The following is a 10,987-nucleotide window of genomic DNA, read 5'->3' as shown; positions in this document are numbered from 1 at the left end:
TGAGCAGCCTGTAGTTTCCTGGATCTTCCTTCTTGCCCTTTTTGAAGGTGGGAGTGACATTCACTTTCTTCCAGTTCTCAGGAGCCTCTCCCGAATACCATGACCTTTCAAAGATGACTGAGAGTGGCCTGGCCTCAATATCGGCTAGCACTCTCAGCACTTTCCAACACTTTCTTACTTGACCACTCCCTCCCTCCTCCATCATTCCTGGTTTAAAGCCCCCCCTAGACGGCAGGTCAGGTCAGCAGATAGCGCCCTATGTCCCCCACAGCAGGAGTCTCCCACTACTAAGAGTTGCCACTTCCTTTGGACACTCCTGTGCAGCTGAAGCTCAGCTGGCACAGATGCTCCATTTGAAAGTGTTCCCAGCTCCTTGTCAGCTCAAGGGGAGTGAGCCTATTTCAAAGTCTGCAAGTCTTCAGGTGGAGCAGGAGCCCTCCTCCTGGTGCCAGAAGTCACAGGCTTCCAGCCTTCGCCACTGTGGGCGTTTCACTTTCTGATCCGCTAGGCATCAGAAAGGGGCTGCCTGCCTGCCCCTTCACTACATTCGGAGGTTCAGACTCCTGAAGCAGGGACAGTTGCTTAAATAGCTGTCAGGGACTATGCCCTGTGGCGTGTCACCACCATAGCTGAGGAGATGTGTGGTGGTCCGAGCAGTGTTGCCAGGCCCTTCCTTGTGCCCTTTTGTGCGAAGAGCTGTGCAAAGTGCTGCATCCGTTGGCTGCCTCTGTTAGCTGTGCTCACCAGCAATAACCATAATGACTGGGCCACAGCTATGAATTCATGAGTGTTGTACAGTTTTCCTTAAGGCATTCTCCTTGCATCTGGTATCCTTCCTGCAAATGACTTTATGTCTGTACATGGGAGTCTTTAATAAAAGGGATCTCAAGTGTATTTACTTAAGTTAATTGCAGCTTATAGGCCTGACCAGACCCAATCTAAGTGACTTCCATTTCTGTCCTTCCTCCTATTTCTCACCATCTCCCCCACAGTTTTAAAATATTTGAGAAACAGATGGTGAAAAAGACCGACCTGAGGCATAGCTAATTTCTTCCATAGAGAGGTGAAAGTTACGATTTTTTTTTGGTAAGAATTTTGGACCTCTAAAAATCTATATACTCTTGAGAAATCTTGATGTACTAAATCAACTACAAATAAATAAATCTAAGAATTTGTGCTATTTTTGTCACTGCGGACTTGGTGAAGAGGAACTTCATTATTATCTTTGTTAGTCAACCATGCCATATGTGCTGCAGAAAATCCTCTAGCAGGAAGAAGCAATTCTTCAACAGCCAGTGCACTTTTACATCTCCTTCTGCAATGAATCTATAGGTTATATTTGTTGAGACTCTTGTTCGCATCAGTATCACTGAGATTTAGGGCACATGACTTCAAGCTTCAATGTAAAAGCATGCAAATTAGGTATCAAAATACTTTAAGTAATTTTCTTTGCATAAACTATGTAAAGCCCTTTTTAACATCTTCTGATAAAAGTTTTGCATTTTATCATACCGATGGAACAGTTCACAAACGTTTGTTTCACAAAATACCACAAACTGGTCTGAACAATTTTGTATTTAAACTTACTTTTCATCAAATTGTCGTGTTACCTCTGTATGTCTGAAGCAAATACTTCCCTACCACAGGCTAGATGCATCTAAAAGCAAAGTTTGTTGAGTGTATGCGTGTTCCAGACACCTGGACATATGCCAGAGCTATAACAAGGTAATGTTATCCCTGCTTCCAAGAGAAGTGTTGTTTGTATTTTTCTAAGAGAATAAAAATAAGTGCATTTATAACAATCTTGCTAGTAAAGCACTGCCCAATATACACTCCAAAGGCTCTAAGAGAAAGCCTTCTTCCTCACTTGTTTCACACAAACTATGTCAGGGGCTTAAGCACTCAGTTAAGTTAAAAAATAATTTTAAAAAATGAATTCACTTAGAAATTTGAGTGGTTAATGAGAAAGGATATCTTCCTATGACTTTCCCTATAGTATACTCAAGCAAGAAATGCAAAAGGGTAAACACAAAAAGCAGCAACATAGAAGTTAGGCAGTTTTTCTGGGCTTGTAAATTTGATTCAAATCCAATCAATTCCACGGTGATTGACAAGCTATTGCAGTAAGTTAGGTCTTAAAATGCACCAAACTCTTACTAGTTCCTCAGCTGATTTGCCAGGCTCGCAGGGCATGTCTTGAAAAACAGACAAACGGTACTCCGCTTTTATTTGAAAGAGACTCACAGTTCTGTTCTATATTGTTATTTTAAACGCTAGGCTAGGGTTCTAGCATATTTTTTATGGCATTGGTTGACCTCTGTCAAATCATCCACATTCGTACATCAGAGAAAAAGCAAAGTACTACTGTTGGCTTACAAACATGAGAGAAATGGAAATGCATCTAGAGCAACCTTTAAGACACACTTTGTAATATAATACATCTCACAAACCTTTAAAGGATAACAATGTTAGAGTCTTCTCTGTTCTCTGGCCATGACAGGACCACTACACAGGTATTTCAGTTTATCCCACTTCCAAGAGCTCTCTTTTCATATCAAGAAGGAGGAAATTTCATTAAATCACAGCCTGTGTGTGCTGTGCTCGGATCATAAGTATCAGTTGGCTCCTTTTTTTCTTTGAAGTGTACTTTAAGTATAATACTAAATCCTTATAAATACCAAGGGATTCAGGGTCTGCTCCTATTAGGTAATAAATGTCTTCCTCCCTTTGCAGGACAAATAAGCCCCCTAGAGAGTGATCTCTATCAAATGAAATGCTGAAGTGTTGCTTTATTTTAGTGTCATTATTTAAAAAAATGCAGCTGTATGGGACTTCAAATGGAGAGCCAACTCTGCTCAGTTATTTATTGGTAAATTATCAGGATTACAGACTAACCTTGCTGCAGATAGAGACACTTTATATGGCTCTGCACAGAACAGCTTGGGGCTAGTATACTACTCCAAGGACAGCACTGCACGAGTGCACCTGTATTGCTCCATGGTACAGTTCAGAAGCAATGCTGCTGGGTAGAAGCAATTCAGCTAGTCAGCATTACTAAACCTTCTTCCAGGTTGCAATTAGTCCCCTTGAAAACCAATGAGGTATTTCTGCTCAGAGCTCCAAGAACTGAGAGTACTGAAAAGCAGTACAGATACCACTGCACACAGTGAGACAGATCTAGTGCAGCTCCATGCAAACTGGCTAGTGGCCTTGGGACAAAAAGCGTCAGGAAGAAAGAAAACGGACAACCAGCAGCAGCTCTGAGTAGCACTCCACGCACCATGGATGGAAGGAAGCTGAAAACGTAACCACAGCGCCAAGCACTTCTGCACTCCAAAAGGGTTTATTAGCCTGGGTGCAGGGTCATATGGCACCAGTTTGGGTTCACTGTCCAAGCAACACACTTCTGAAACCTAAACCTCCGGACAATGTGACGCATGGTCACCAGAGTGTCTGTGCAAAATATACTTTCTGGTTCCACTCTTCACCCCAAAGTTCGGTTGCTCTGAAGACTGCTGCAGCTGGCTCTACTGCACAGCATAGAGAGTTTCAGAAACCTAGACTCAGGCGCTTGGCTTTATCCTCAGTATCTCCTGTCTTCTGGGTGTATATGGCTTCCCTCTCAGCATGTGGCTGAGAGGGCTTTAGGATTCAGCTAACAGCCTCTGGCTAGCCCTGGGCTTCAGATTCCACTCTGAGGGTCGGGGACCTAAACGCTACTGTTTAGGCACTGAGGTGCCTAAATCTGTTTAAGGCTGCACAGAATAAATGCATTGTGCTGTACTACCCATGTAAATATGTTTGCGTCAGTTTAGACCTAGTTATTGACAGTAACTAGAGCGGGCAGTGGTGTTGTAGTTTGAGCCCAGGCTCCAGCCTAGTATGCTCCCAGGTGGCAGGAACCACTTGGGTGAAGAGCCCAAGTCTCCTTCTTCCCCAGCAAAGCGCACGTCTGGGACTTCGTGGCTGCTGTGCAGAGGTTTTCTAGGCAAAAACTCTTAGATAGGCAAGTTTGCCTAAGCTGCTCTTTAACTGCCTAACTCCAAGTTTTGATCTGATCAATTCCTTATCAATATTTAAGAGCTCCCTAAATCCTGCTTGTAGTACAGATTTTCCCCATTTTTGCTTATTAAGAACTGATTTTCTTTGTTTTGGGAGCCCTGCCTTTAGGACTCGCCACTAGACAGGTGAGTTTTATGTAAGCATAGAGCTTACGTAACACGAGAGACCAGTGGGAACTGCCCTCCTTTCTATATTAGGTTGATGGGCAGTGAGTCCAGTGACAGTTTCACTGATGCATGGTAACTTGTCGAAGCAGTAAGCTTTGAGGACATATTGCAAATAGACAGCTGTGCCTGCTGTCTTCCCGTTGGGTGCAAACTTTGTGGACAAATAAAAAATAAAAACTGGCAAAATGTGCAGATGAGCAGCGTTTTCATATATGAGATATGGATTGCTTGATGAGAAGGGCCTTTTGCAAATGAAGAGCATCTGTTAACAACCAACTTAAGTTATTCATTTAGGAAGAGGGAATGCAGGTCCCTCTGCATAGCTATGGGGCCACAGCAGTGATTTCAAAGGATGACCACAGAAGACAACCAGATAATAATGAGCTCCCACCGCACATGCTGGTAGAAGGAGGACTAGTGCAATCCCTGTATCGGAAGCAAGGAGCAGAACAGTTTGGAAATTTCTGCAGTGAGTTTTTCCACCCTGATGGAAATGCTGATTTTATCAAAACCAAGGCTTTCCTGGAAGGTTGGTCAATTAAAGAAAGCAAAATATGTACTTTGACTGACGTACAACATTTCTTTCTGGTAATTTGGTTTGGGAGAAATGAAGAATCTAAAAAAAACCACAGTCGTAAATCTCCATATAAAGTTTGAAATTTTCTCCTGCTGAAGGAGAACCCTCTTGCATGCAGTTTTCTAAGGGAGTACAGATTAGGAGTGGGCAATGATTTTACAACTCCGTAAAGCATTTGTGAGACTGGCACACAATATAAAGTTTGGATATCCGTATTTTAAAAACATGTAAAGAAAAACTGGAGAAGCTGTTAGAAGAATAGAAGCAACAGAAAAATGGCTTTTGTGGGAAATGAAGACTCTGAGTCTGTTAAAATGAATAAGAGGTGGCTTGCTTGTTATTCCAGCACTTTCATGAGAAAATGAAATACTGAAAGGCCCTGCAGTTTAGGGTAGAAAAGCATAACAAGAACCAATGGCTTGAAACTGAAGCCAGACAAAATCCAATTAGAATTAATGAACAAATTTTAATAGGGAGAATGGGATAATATTTAAACAAATAGCAATGGAAATGATGGATTCACAGTCTTTTGTTGTCTTCAGATCAATACCTCAGGCTTCTCTGGAACACAGGCTTCAGCCAAACAGAAGTTCTCAGGATCAATACAAGGATAATGAATGAAATTTAACAGCCTGCAATATACAGCAGGTCAGACCAGATGATCGAATGATACCTCTGGCTTTATAATCTAGGGACAAACATGTAAGATCAAAGTACACAGGGCAGAGTAATGAAATGAGGCAGGAGCGTGTACGGCAGTCTTTGCCAGGATTACTGTGCTACAAAACTAAGAAGCATGTGACTTGCTTCTTCTTGCTTGCCCATCTCTTGATTTTATTCCTACATTAGAGGATATTTTGTGGATACATTGCATTACTGACTATAACAGTTCTCACAGAATTCTCTTGGTAGCACACTACTAGGTCATATTGGGACTTCTGTTATAACACTTACAGTCATAATTTTCAGGTAAGATTCTGTTTTTCAAACTCGTATTTCCCATGTTTGGCCCCATTTAAAAATGACTGAGTGAGGACTGTTGTCCTGTTTTTGAACTGAAATCACTTACACTCATCTGTAAGGAGGTATTTGGCGCTCTTTTTTACTGCTATTTCAAAAAGCTGGACTTTCAGGTGGCGGGTCCATGGAGGAAACCACTTGCTGAACTATTTTGCACAATGAAATGGTAGCATATGACGACTAGAGAGCATTTTTGAATATTTACAGTACAGACTGCATCCTTCTTTGAGTTAAATTACAAATGGATCTATGAAATAACAAATCTTCCCTGTGAATTTGGGGCAGAAATGGTTGGGTATTGGTGTTTTATTGATATTCCAAAAAAAAAAAAAAAAAGCCCCAAACATACAGCTCTAGGATTTAACTTGAATCAATGGAGACTGTAGTTGTGTGGGAGATGTGTGGTCTCATGTCTGAAAAGCATCCCATACTGTGAGGTTCTGATTCTCCTGCGGGTAAGACTGAACATGCTAAACAGAGATACTTAAAACACTTTCCACTGAAGGTAACCTGGAAAGACAGAGAGAGGTGTTACACACTCTTGTCTCTGTGACACAGAAACAGCAGCCAAAAGATATCCACAATCCCTTATCTTTTAGATTGAGGGCTGTCAGGGTAAAGATGTTAGAGGCCCAGGAAGACAGGGTTTCAACCAACTATTATTGTGTCTTTCCAGCATCACCACATAACACTTTAATAATTGCTTTAATAATTTAATAATTGCTTTATGTTAGAGATATTGACTCTTTGCCCATTATATTTTGTTGGAAAATCAGAAGCCCTAGCAGAGAAGGTTTATGGTATGGCATATTAAGCAAACTATGTCTCATTCAGAGAGGAGTAATCTTACAAACAGCTGATCATTAACAGCTATTTTATTTCAGTATCTAAGAATCACTGCAACTGTAAATGCTACCTTGGTGAAAGATTCAGCATTCAATAAAAACAGCAACTGGAAGGGATTTTCAAGTGCAACGTGATTCAAGAGGGAGATGATTTAGTGAGCTACCTACTTTCTCATGTGACCTCTGGCAAGTTACTTGAGATCAGACCCATAAAAGAACTGAGGCACTGCCAAGCCAGTTGCTCAGCTCCCAGAAGGGGTTTCTCAAACCTGCTGCAGTGCCCAAGTGCACTGCAGGCAGAGAACCGGCTGTCTCCTGTGCGCAGCATTCACAACCCCGAGCAAGGCCACACCTATGTTGGGCAATGGGAAAGGCAGCAGAGAGGGAGCTGAACCTCTCCTACCAACTTGTAGCCTCAGGTGAAACACCAACAGCTCTCTCCTCATTTGAATCCAGGGAAATTGCTTCCTCTTTTCTATAAATAAGGCAGAGCCAAGGGACAAAGCAATTGTACTGATAAAACAGTTAAGCAATTAGAGCACTAAGAAAATGGGAGACTTACTCAATGCCTTCCTCTACTGGAATGCATTCAAACTTGTATAACCTACCTGTTGTTTACCTGAGCTACCCGGCTGCGGTCTACTTTCGTCGTTTGTTACTCTTCTCTGTTTCCCCAGTTAGAGCTGCAGCTCTGTATTGCAATGAATGCAAGCTTCGAAAGCACGTGGCACCGCAGCACAGTGACAAGGGCCGTGCTGGGTCCAGGTCCTGCTCCCAGCCCTGCTTCTGTATTTTAGCCATGGCAAATAATGCCAAATGTTCATAGGATCACTTCTAATACAACCTCTTTGGCTGGTTTTGAATGTCACACAGTCACGGTTACTGTCCACGTCCATGCAGAACACACCTAGCCCAAGGCAGCCTGAAGTCACTGAAGGGTGGGAACATCCCCCGGGATGAGCCAGAGCCCAAGGCAGCAGTATCTTGGGAAATGATGGGCAGCAGACATCAGGCACACTGGTAACTTCACTGGTGACTCACTCTGGTATCTACAAATTCCCTGATGGCTCAGCAGTTTGATGACTCAGTCTGGTTTTTGATGGAAATTCAAACAGACAATTTGATCTGTGTGGGGATCTGTCTCTTCCTCATCTATAGCTTTTGAGCCTACTGGCTGAACTTCCAAATGTCAGCCAAAATTGTTAGAGAAATATCCTTTCCAGAATAACTGAGCTCATAAGAAGAGACAGCTGGGGAGAGAAGAAGAAAGGAGAGGAACTATCAGGTCTTTGAGCAGTCTTATTTTTTTTGTGTTACAAGAAGTCATACAGGTTTAACGTGACTGATGTCTTCAAAATTATTTCCCATTCTGTGATGGAAATTACTGTTGGAACACTAACACATTGATATGATTTGTTTTTATCCATCTCCTGTGCCAAAGGTATTGGCTATCTATCACATAGAATTGCACTTTCGCCTCTGTCTTGGATGAAATACTGTATTTTCAAGGCTGGCAACAAGTTAAAAAACTTCAATGGGAATGTTTACTTCTTAGTAGTATTCATGTTAAATATAGAAAAAAATATACATTCATCCATATATCATTTACACAAAATTGTAAATAATCTTACAGGTTTTTGTGGGTCCTGTAATGAAGTTATATAATGAAAAAATTAAAGAAGAGGTATTTCTATTTAAATTTAGTAGTCTAATTTTTAACTCATTCCTTCCAGGTGTAGTAGATGATCTGTGCACATAAGATATAGAGGTAGATATAAAATCTTAGAGCATATAATGATGTGTGTGTATACAGCTGCAATAATTAATCTTAGAATCAGTAAGCTTCTTTCAGTTGCTACAGGCAGGAAGGGAAAGGTAGTGTTATTTCTGTTCCTGTTACCTTGCAATATACTAAATAGAGTTTGCATTTCATTATCAGAGGAGATTTGGGTGTTTATTTCACTAGACAACTAGCTAGCTTATTAAATTCATTTTAATAATGTATATTGATCTTAAGGAAAAATTAGCATTGATTAACAAATATAGTATATATTTGTGCCTTACATTGTATAATAGCTTAAAATTAATTTGCTAATTCTGAACATTTTCAATTCCACATTGCAGAATAATTACTATATCCAAATTACTGCCAGTATCTCCCAGCAAAGTGGCTTCTCCAGTCTAAATACACCTAATCTTCTCAGACTAAACCAGCAGCCACTGTTCCTTCACCCCCGCTGCTGCTCCCACAGCTGCCAATCTGATGTTACGTTACTCATCTTCTCCCACCCTGGTCTGCATACACAACACGAGCACTTTCATGTTCTGTACTGTACCTGGTGCCAAGGTGGATTCTTGCATCCCTGTTAAAACACAGAAGCACTGCATGTCTATCTCTGTCTCTTTCTGCCTGCACTTGTCCCCATGGTGGGCTCCACGACTCTGTCTCGATCTGCCCCAAGGGCTGAATTTCACTGAGCAAACAGGCTTGATTTCTGTTTGTCGGATATCTAACTCACACGTGTCCTCTTTAACAGACTGCGGCTTTTCCAGAACAGAGCTATTACATAATTTCAGCCTAGATGTAGTAAGCAGTCCGGCTGCCAAGATTAGTGGACATGTAAACCATCAGCAAAACTAAATGAAGGTGTCAAACCTAATTCAAATTAGTCCTCTCTTAATGACTTGTAAAGGGCTTTAGTAGTATGCAATTTATATTCAGAGACAACTTTAACGTAGAGTAAGAAAGAAAAACCACAGGTCTTGAGCATCTATTAAAGACCCCAGGTCCGTTCCAACGGCGAAATGGAGATATTACAACTCAGTAACATCGTAAATGGAATGTGCTGTATGACCTATATAGTCTATCTGTATTTGATGCTGACAAGTATCTGGACTTACGCTTCTCTGGTCTCATGCCAACCTATAGGTATGTTTATTTAATCACTTAAAAATGCTCAGATTTTTAGGGCCAGAAGCAATTATATCAAAAGTACTACAGTCATTAAACATGACCTCCTGCATGCTCATTCCATAGAATTTCACCAAGTGATTCAAACATTAAGGCCCTAAGCGCTGTTAAGCTGTTAATCAGAAAATCACTGTAGTAGAGCTGCGAATGCAGTTAGACCTACCAACTTTCACAGCATATACTACTTTATCACGGATTTTAATAATTGGCAGTGGATGTACAATTGCTTGTGACAGATCTAAGATAAAGGTCTGGAAATGCATTTTGCAAAGTCACTGCTTTCTAAGTACATGGACCAAACGGGCCAGATGGCATTTTCGTATCACCGGGGATGCAGCACACAAACAGGTTCCCAGCTGCTAAACTTTTTTTCTCTCTTTCTTGGCCTCAGCCTAGGGTCCATGCCTGGGCATGTTGGACTGCGATGCAGGATTCTTGTCTAGATTTTCCATGACTCTGCATCTCTTACGATTCTCAGGAGTCTGTTTTCAGAGTTCCTGTGAGTCAGAGCAGTAGTAGCTTACTGGGAATGTCCCTTCCTACATATATAACTGCTCTGCATGCAAACATATACTGCAAAGATATGCTTTGCAATCATGGGATTAATTTTCCTCTAGACAATAGGAAGACCAAAGCCTGAAAGCGTAAAGGACTTTATTTTTTTTAATTAAGGGGTTCTTGAGGAGTTTATATTTCACTCTGTTCAACAAACTGTGGTGCACTGGAACTTGCTGGAAAGAAATTAGAGAAGGCTAAAAATGAAAAATTAAAATTCATGCCCAAGACTTAATATTTACCTGTTATCTGCCTCCCTATTGAAAAATGTTTTTTTCCTTTCCCCAAAATTAATTATTAAGAAATGAGTAACTTTAAAAATTATCAGAACTGCATATGGGCGTTCTTCTTCTGTGACGACTCATTACTAAGCCATGAGTGATTTGAGAAGGAAATCCTCCTACAACAAAACAAGACAGGAATAATGCTCCAGCATGTCTGTCATTAGCATGACAAAAATAATTATCTTAAGTACAAACTCAATCTAAAAATCAAAATTAGTTACACTGCACGGAGGAATTTTTTCAGACACGATTTCAAGCTTAGAGCAACCCTCTTTCAAGTTTAAAGTACTTCTGCATAGCAGAAATCCATTATTTTGACATTTTCTACCATTTTTTTCCTAATATCAAGTAATCAAATAGGGCAAACTAAAAAACAAGGGCAGGACGACAGGAGCCCCCGGGCAGCATCCCAGGCAGGTGAGCAGCAGCAGCGACCACACACTGCACCGTGGGTGCACCCCCGAGGCCTGCCCGCACTCGAGGGAAGCCTGAACCAGCGCTTTGGG

Source organism: Dromaius novaehollandiae, chromosome 1, assembly GCF_036370855.1.
Source record: "Dromaius novaehollandiae isolate bDroNov1 chromosome 1, bDroNov1.hap1, whole genome shotgun sequence".
NCBI classification, from domain to species: domain Eukaryota; kingdom Metazoa; phylum Chordata; class Aves; order Casuariiformes; family Dromaiidae; genus Dromaius; species Dromaius novaehollandiae.
The sequence above is the reverse complement of the archived record's forward strand: the minus strand, read 5'-3'. Positions refer to the sequence as shown.